General features: G+C 45.5%; 1 pseudogene; it reads left to right on the top strand.

Annotated features, from left to right (window-relative positions):
- The first annotated feature begins 3,076 nt into the window (after nt 1–3,076).
- Nucleotides 3,077–8,983, top strand: LOC123143179 (disease resistance protein RGA5-like; annotated as a pseudogene).
- Nucleotides 8,984–9,037: the final 54 nt, after the last annotated feature.

Here is a 9,037-nt window from a genome sequence, read left to right as displayed (position 1 = left end):
AGAGTCCGTATGTGTGGGGAAACAAGAGTTAGGGTTGGTTTCGGACCCCTCCTCCAAGGGCCATGAAATTCCTCCCTCTTCCTTCATATATACAACCCTTAGGGTACACTTTGAGTTTTGTTTAGATTAAAAGTTCGGCATTGCTGCAACTTCGCGTACTTCATTTGTGGTCAACGATCAGACCAAGCCGTCACAGAACCCCACTTGATCAATAAAGTTTTCCTCTTTATTCGCAATATCCTGATTGCAATTTCAGTTTCTTGCTTATTCTTCGTTTGCTTGCAGGAAATAGACCCTCGTGGTCAGGTTGATCGTGCTCCGGTGTGGTCAATAACCTCTCGGAGTTGGTTTAGCGATTGCTAAGGCGCGACGTCCTCACACATTCATAGTCAGATCGTCAAAGTGTACTCCAACATAAATGATAGCCACCATCTCATCGAAAGACGGGACACCTTTTCCTATATCATCGTAGGTGTGGCACTCGGGTGGATGGCGGCGCTTCTTATTTGAGTTTGTCTTCTAGGCACCGATTCTCCTCGAATTCGTCTGTCTAGACGTAGTCGACGGAGCTCTAGTGTTGACTCATGTCGTCTCCTTGGGGTGGTGATTTTAGGTTTTCTTGTCATGTGGCAAGATTTGGTGTCATGTGCTTCAAATCTATGCAAGGGTTCAACGGCGATAGCTATGACTTCAAGGTGTTGTTCCTTAGAGCATCTCCAGCCGTTCGCCCCCAGGGGCTTGAAATAGCGCCACCTGGGGGCGCGCCGGCGGAAAAGTAGGCGTGGGGGTGATGGGGTTCCCAGCCGCCGCCCCAGGCGTCGATTTCAGCCCACTTTCGGCGCAAATTGACCAATTTGGGCCCATATTCTACGTGCTTCGGCGCAAATTTAATAGAAGCTATTTTTATCACATATTCATCACAGAAAATCAATAGAAATTAAATAGTTCAATACAAATCATATAGTTCAACAAATAAAAACTCATATTTCATCACATGTCCAGCTAGGCGTTGCCCTTGAGCCTCCATAGGTGCTCCACCAGATCCTGCTGCAATTGTTGATGCACCTGTGGGTCTCGGATATCCTGACGCATATTGAGGAAGGCAGTTCAGGTTGCTGGTAGCTAGTGATCAACTTGGGCAAGAGGGCCCTGCATGTAATATGGTTTAGTGTGAAACACTGTTCAATGTCAAACACTGTCTCTTCCTACTCGCTCTCAATGATCATGTTGTGCAAGATGACACAATAAGTCATGATCTCCCACATTTGATCTTTCGACCAGGTCTGAGCGGGGTACCGGACAACAGCAAATCGAGATTGGAGCACACCAAATGCCCGCTCAACATCCTTCCTGCAAGCCTCGTGACACTTGGCAAAGTAGGAGTTCTTGCCTCCTGGCACAGGGTTTGAGATACTCTTCACAAATGTGGAGCATCTCAGGTAGATGCCATCTGCTAGGTAGTATCCCTTATTGTAGTGCCGCCCATTGACCTCGAAGTTCACCAGAGGAGAATGACCTTCAACAAGCTTGGCAAAGACAGGGGAGCACTGCAGTACGTTAATGTCATTGTGAGTTCCTGGCATACCAAAGAAGGAGTGCCAAATCGAGAGGTCGTGTGTGGCCGCTGCCTCAAGTACCACACTGCAACCGCCTTTGGCGCCTTTGTACATCCCCTGCCAAGCAAATGAACAGTTTTTCCATTTCCAATGCATGTAGTCGATGCTTACAAGCATCCCAGGAAATCCTCTTGTTGCATTCTGTGCTAGGATCTGATCGAGCAGTGTCTTCAGCATTGGGTGATCACAAGTATTGCAGTCCAAACACTGCCACCACTACCTTGCAGAACTTGTACAAACACTCAATGGTCGTGGACTCGGCCATGCGTCCATAGTCTTTCAGTGAATCACCGGGAGCTCCATATGCTAGCATCCTCATAGTTGTCATGCACTTCTGCAGTGAGGTGAATCCAAGTGTGCCGATGCAATCCTTCTTGCACTTGAAGTAGCTGTCGAACTCATGGATGGAATTCACAACCTGAGGAAGAGCTTTCGGCTCATCCGATAACAATGCCGAAATACCTTGTCGCCATGTAGTGGAGCGTCGGTGAAGTAGTCGGAGTAGAGCAAGCAATAGCCTTCCAGTCGATGCCTCTGCTTTGCCTTCAGCTGGCCCGACGCCGAGCCACCTCACCGCGGCTTTGCATTGCTCGCGAGCAGGCTGGCCAGGGCGGCGAGGACCATGAGATGCTCTTTGTCCTGGGCGTCGGCATTGGCTTCCTCCTCCAGCAGCGCCGCGAGCGCCTCCTCATTGTCCAAGTCCTTCGCCGAGCAGACAAATCGCTGAACACCTCGCGGGCGTGGTAGGCGCGCAGCCGTTGGTATTCCAGCCCTGCGTGGCCGGAGCGCCGGAAAGCTCGCCCAGGAACGGGGTGGAGGATGCCGCGGTGGAATCCTCTCTTTTCCGGCGGGGGAATGGCCTATCTAGCGGCGGTGGGTGGGTAGGCGGCGCCGGGATCGGCATCGCGGTGGGAGGGCGTGCGTGCTGGGGGGCGAATATGGGTCTGCAAGATGCGTTTTCTCCGGAGCCCCCAAGCACCCCTAGTGCGCTGGGTTCGGCCTGGGATCGCCGGGCCAAGAAACGGGCCGAGCCGGCGGATTTCGGCGTCCTGGGGGCGCGACTGGGGGTTTTTTCGGCGCCGGTGCGAAAAACTCACCCTGGGGCCTGTTGGGGGCGTTAGTGGAGATGCTCTTAGGGACACGTGCACAAAAGATTTCCCGGTTGTCATCAACAAGGTCAAGCCAGCTCTGATAGGGGAGCGGCAACATCGGTGCGTTGGCGGATCATTTTGGCGGCAGTGGTGATCGTTTGGTGGTTTCGAAATCTCGAAGTAATTTTTGTTAAGTTTGAGATCCTTTATACTTCGGGTGAATTTTTATGATAGATTCAATGCTTTTTATTAAAGGGCGCAGGCGTCTACAGTGCAAAAACTCCGCATCCAAAGGAAAGCTAGTGGCGGCCATACGTGCTAGTACAAGTGATGGACAAGACAGAAGAGAATGGGGGCGGGTAGGGCAGCTCTACCGGCAGAGAGGTAAATGCGCACGCGGAACCGTGCTTGACCCCAAGTCTCCCCTTCACCTTTTCTTCTACTCCTTTCGCACTGGCAGGCACCGCACAGTTGCAGTCTTGCTCTTGCAGAGGAGCTCATCCGCCCTCCCCCCCTCTTGCATCACGCCGTGATCTGGTCCAGATTGGGCGGCCGGCCGGCGACGGCGGCGCGGGTGACCGTGGCGGCGGAGGCATCGAGGTATGTACTCCTACCTGAGCTAGCTTCTCCTATTTCTGCTCATCTGGGAGCGAGTATGGGTCCACAGATCTGTAATGTCGCATGGTGCTCACCATGATTTGTGCGTCTTGCACATCAAAACTGGCGGATTTTTCTGTAACGATATTTGTACCAGAAATATGTTAACTTTGGTACTCCTACTCCCATTCAGTGTTACACGGCACGCATGACCTTTTTGGGGGGTTCAGATCCACATGCATGAAGGATATTTGCTGCTGCTGGTCTAGTTAACTATTACACATGGGGATTCGATTTACATGACTTACATAATGTTAATGTTAATACTGCAGATGCATAACTAGAGAACGAATCGATCTGATCAAGAGCAAGATTTCCTTTTTCTTTTTTGGGTGAAGCAAAGAAGAAGAACAAGATATGGCGGCTGCAATGGCGGTGAGTGTTTCTACTGGCGTGATGAAACCCCTGCTGGGTAAGCTGGCCACCCTAATGGGTGACGAGTTCTCCAAGCTGAAGAACCTGAGGAAGGAGGTGAAGTTCATCAGTGATGAGCTCACAAGCATGAAAGATGTTCTTGAGAGCCTTGCAGATGTGTCCGACCTAGATCTACAAACCAAGAGGTGGAGAGACATAGTGAGGGAGATGTCTTATGACATCGAGAACATCATTGATGACTTCATGCGTAAGATTGGGGACAAAATTGGAAAGGATGGGCTCGTCAAGAAGACTATCCGACGCCTCAAAACTTCCATAGCCCGTCATCAGATTGCTGACCAGATCGAAGCGGTCAAGAAACTCGTGTGTGAAACAAGTGAACGGCGCAGAAGGTATAAGTTTGATATTCCTTCGTCAAGCGATGTGACCATTGACCCACGAGTTGCCACTCTCTATAAGGATGCAGCTACCCTTGTTGGTGTGGAAGGGCCGATGGATGAGCTCGTCACTTGGCTAAAAGACGAGGACACACATTTGAAGGTGGTATCCATCGTGGGATTTGGAGGCCTGGGCAAAACAACACTCCCCAATGAGGTATACCGGAGGCTCAAGGAGGAATTTGGCTGTGGTGCATTTGTGCCAGCATCTCAAAAGCCAAACATCCCAAAACTTGTCCGTAGTTTACTATCTGAAGTTGGGAGTGGATTATCTTTACATGATTGCGAAGTAAATGTTCTTCTCAACAAACTTAGAGAATATCTATACCTACTAATAAAGCAAGGTGTGTTTCGCTAATTTTTTCATCCGTTCACCCATATTATATTTTTGGGATTTGTTTTCTATCCAAGGTGGTACTATTTTTTGTGTCCCGTCCTAAAAATTATACCAAAAAGTTCAGAAAAAATGCATGGGCCACGTACGCAGCGCGCACTTAAGCCTGCTCCCGCCCCACAGCAGATTGGGCCTCAACCTGCTCTCTGTGGCCCGTCTAGGTCCCGGATTGACACCTCACAAATATGTTAAAAAATAAGGGCCAGGCAGGGATTCGAACCAAAGACCTCTGACTTCATACCATATCATAGGTGATTCAATGCGACAGCCAACTTAGACAACTAATTATTGTGGCTAAAACTAGGTTGTATTATATTTCTATGATTTCAAACGGGTTTGGGCCTCAGGCTGCTGGCCTCCACCAGCGCACGTATATATAGCATCAATGTACAAAAAGAAATTGTACCAATAAAAAAGTATGTATTGATGCAGTTGTTGCACCGCTGGGCCTACTCAGCATAAAATCGCTGCAAAAAAAGCATAAAAGGAATGATGAATAGAGGATTGTGCAACCATATTTCATGTTAAATTGTCCCACCTTGCTTCTTTAGACCGACTCTTTCCAGTTTATATATGTTCGCAGTTGAGTTTGAATATCAGCAAGATCGCTAAAATAGGCAATCAGGACCCTTGATTAAAGGAATCATGGGCTGTCTTGGAGGGTGTATTAAAGGAATGATGAATAGAGGATTGTGCAATGGGAAGATATTCACGTACATGCAAGAATAGATCATGGACGTGCACCCTGCATGGGCAGGATTTGTGGGTTGATGTGACGGTGTATTAAAGGAAGGATAGATTGAAGGATTGTGGAATGGAAGGATATCATACATGGATAAGCATGGATCGTGGATGTGATGCAAGGCCCTTATGGGAAGGAATCGAATATGGATTTAATGGGATTGAGAAATCTATATATCTACCCCTATCATAAATTTCAAGAAAAATCCACCAATTTCGAAAAAATGTTCGTCTATTCTAGAATTGTTCGCCCATTCAAAAGAAAATGCTTAAAAACCGTTCACAATATAAAAAAAATGTTCATATTTTTAATGTTTGTAAATAGTGAAAAATGTTTTCAAATTTGTAGAAATGTTCACAAATGATCGAAGCTATGTAGTTAAACAGTAATGCTTCTGAGTCTTTGTCACTATATACCCGCGTGGATTTTGAAGAATTAGCTGCCAGGATGGATCGGAATATTATAGTATGTTTTTTAAAAATGTTTCTTGAAATTCAGAATAATTCTTTGAATTACCAGGTTTTTTGACAACCATGATATTTTTTCAAAAATGTGAACATTGCTTCAATTTGTGAATAAAATTTAAAAAAAGAAACATTTTCTTGCATTTGTGAACAAATTTTCAAAATCATGCGATGAGATCTGAACAAAATGTGATCATCGCCAGTGAAGATTATGAAAAAAAAATCCTCCCGTCGCAACGCTCGGGCACTTTTGCTAGTATCTACAAAAAAAGAGGTACTTATTTTTCTTAATGTACTTGGTATTCTTTGTTTGTCGCACGAGTAAATACTCTGGAGAAAATTACTAGATGGTTTGGAAAAAAAAAATGCCAGGTAGAACATGCAACTAATCAGTGCTTGTTTTATTTCTCAATCAAAAGTAAAATTTAATTGAAAACAATCAGTTTCTCTCGATAAATTTATTCTACTTGACTTGACACCTTTTTGTATTCTTTGGTAGGTACCTGATTATAATTGATGATCTATGGGATACACCATCATGGGATATTATTAAAAGTGCTTTCCCAGATAATGGTCTTGGTAGCAGAGTAATAACAACTACAAGAATACAGAATGTGGCTAAGGCTTGTTGCTCCCCTTCCAGTTATTATATTTTCAAAATGAAGCCACTTAGCAATAAAGACTCAAAAAGACTGTTTTTTGGTAGGATATTCAACTCTGAAGAAGCTTGCCCTCACCAGCTTCGAGATGTTTCTACTGAAATTCTCAAAAAATGTGATGGTTTGCCTCTTGCAATCATTACTATATCAGGCATGCTAGCAAATGAAAGTTTCGACCAAGAGGAGTGGAAACATGTACGGAATTCTCTAGGTTCGGGAACAAATTTCACGTTGGAAGGGATGAGGAATATCTTAGACCTCAGGTACAAAAACCTTCCTCCTCATCTCAAGACATGCTTGTTGTATCTTGGCATGTATCCAGAGGACTTTGGAATAGGGAGGTCTCATTTGGAACTTCAGTGGATCGCGGAAGGCTTTGTTCCTAAAGAGAACGGACAAGATGCTGAGAAGGTTGCAAGAAGTTATTTCAACGAGCTTGTCAATAGGAGCCTTATTCAACCTACAAAATTTAACAATCAAGGGTCAGCCGTGGAATGCAAAGTACATGATATGATGCTCGATCTTATCTTGTCTAAGTGTAGAGAAGAGAATTTTCTGACTGTATTGGATGATGCTAAAGTCATCGAAAAACTGGATTACAAGGTCCTTCGGTTGTCTCTCCACTTGGATGGTCCACGTGATGGAACAATGTTACCGTGTAAAGTTAGCATGTCACAAATTCGGTCAGTTATGATCTTTGGTGACTCGCACAGTATGCCTCCTCTGCGATTGTTCAAATTCCTTCGAGTTCTTCATGTCCATGTATATGGGCCTGCTGAACTCGACCCCACTGGGCTGTGTAAGCTATATCAGCTAAGATATTTAGCGATTAATGGTTTCTGGGATTCGTACAAGCTACCGGCAGAGATCAGAGGGCTACGACACCTGGAGACACTTGATGCACCTCATAGTAGGAATATTCCATCAGATATAGTTCATCTGCCATGCTTGATGTTCTTGAATCTCGATTGGGATAGATATCCACTACCTGATGGGATCAGTAGAATGAAGTCGCTGCGATGTGTAAGCGGATTTGATTTGATGCTGAACTCACTAGATAACATCAAGGACCTGGGAGAGCTCACCAATCTGACAGCTATAAAATTCAGCATCAGCTCTTCTTTGGCTGACAGCAGTGAACGGAAGAGCCGCTTGGATGCTCTGAACTCTTCTTTAGGAAGATGTATCAGCTTGAAAATGCTGGTTTTGAATATTCCAGGCTGCAATGATGCCTTGATGGCCTTGTCACCTCCTCCCCGCCGCCTTGAGATACTCTATGCTTATGGCTTCTTCTTTTCAAGGGTCCCTAATTGGATGGGAGAACTCAGTAACCTGAAAGAATTGAGCGTCACTGTCCTCGGGAGTGATATTGGTATTCTAGCAGAGTTACCTGGCCTCACCCATTTCTATCTATACATCAAGGAAATCCTAAAGAAACGATTGTCATCTATGACAGGGTATTCCCTGTTTTAAAAAGTTTTGAAGTCTGCTTGAGCAGCCCGTCTTACCTGACTTTCCAGGCTGGTGCAATGCCCAAGCTCCAGAGGCTCTGCCTGAGGTACAATGCCAAAGGGTCGGAGCAGAACGGGCGTGGACCAGCCGGCGTCCAGCACTTGTCAGCATTTGAAGAGTTTTCCGCAAAAGTTTGAGGGGCGGACGCTACGGAATCTGAACTGACAAGTGCTGAATCTGCCTTGAGAAGTGCTATCGACATGCACCTCAGCAATCCTCGTGTTGAAATCAAATTCGATCGACTTTATTCCAGTGTATTCGTTTCATCTGATGATTCATGTCCTTTTTCTGATGATTGTGATAATAACATCGACTCTGATGAGGACTAGAAAAGTTGGCATGCAGGAGATAGTACTCGGCCTCTGAATTATTTGCCACTCTGTTTGTGTAACAAACTGAATGCCATCTGCCTGAAGTTTCGTAAACCTTGTTCAAAATACAAATGTAGATGTGTAATCTGCTCAGTTCTGCTGTAATTTTGTTCTGAGAAAAAATGCACCCAGATAAGCTTGTTTTTATGTGGTTTGTCCTAGCACCAAAGATTGGATTCGTCAACAATTGCGGTCGAATTGTCACACAGCAGTATCGCTGTCCTTGAGTTTTATCACAGATGATGAAATATCAGGACATAGGTAAATTTGTTAGTAGCCCCATGAACTTAGAGCGTTTTTGATATCCTAACATCGGTAGCACTTCATCATCTGGCTCTTGAAAGAAAAACACCCACGGGCACTTTGATCAGTTGATTGTTAAGGAAAGCAACAGAGTGCGATCCTGAAGTAGTCTTAGAAGCAACAGAGTGCAATCCTGAAGTAGTCTTAGAAGCAGCGCTGTCCCTCGGTGAACGACACCAAAGGCTTTAGAATGCATGATGAAAACGCCATTAAAAGAGCAGAATCACCACCGCCTTGCTGATCGGTCTGAGAAGAACAAGCAAGATCGAAGCACGACACGGACACTCTGAACCCACTCATCTCAGCTCAGCAGATTCAGGTTCACTAGGCAGGCATGTATACAGGAAGATCATACTCGCTCCGTTTTGTGTAACAAACTGGATGTCATCTGTTCGAATTATAGTTTAGACGTGTAA

This window comes from Triticum aestivum, chromosome 6D (assembly GCF_018294505.1).
Source record: "Triticum aestivum cultivar Chinese Spring chromosome 6D, IWGSC CS RefSeq v2.1, whole genome shotgun sequence".
Lineage (NCBI taxonomy): Eukaryota > Viridiplantae > Streptophyta > Magnoliopsida > Poales > Poaceae > Triticum > Triticum aestivum.
This window is presented reverse-complemented; position numbering and strand designations above follow the sequence as displayed.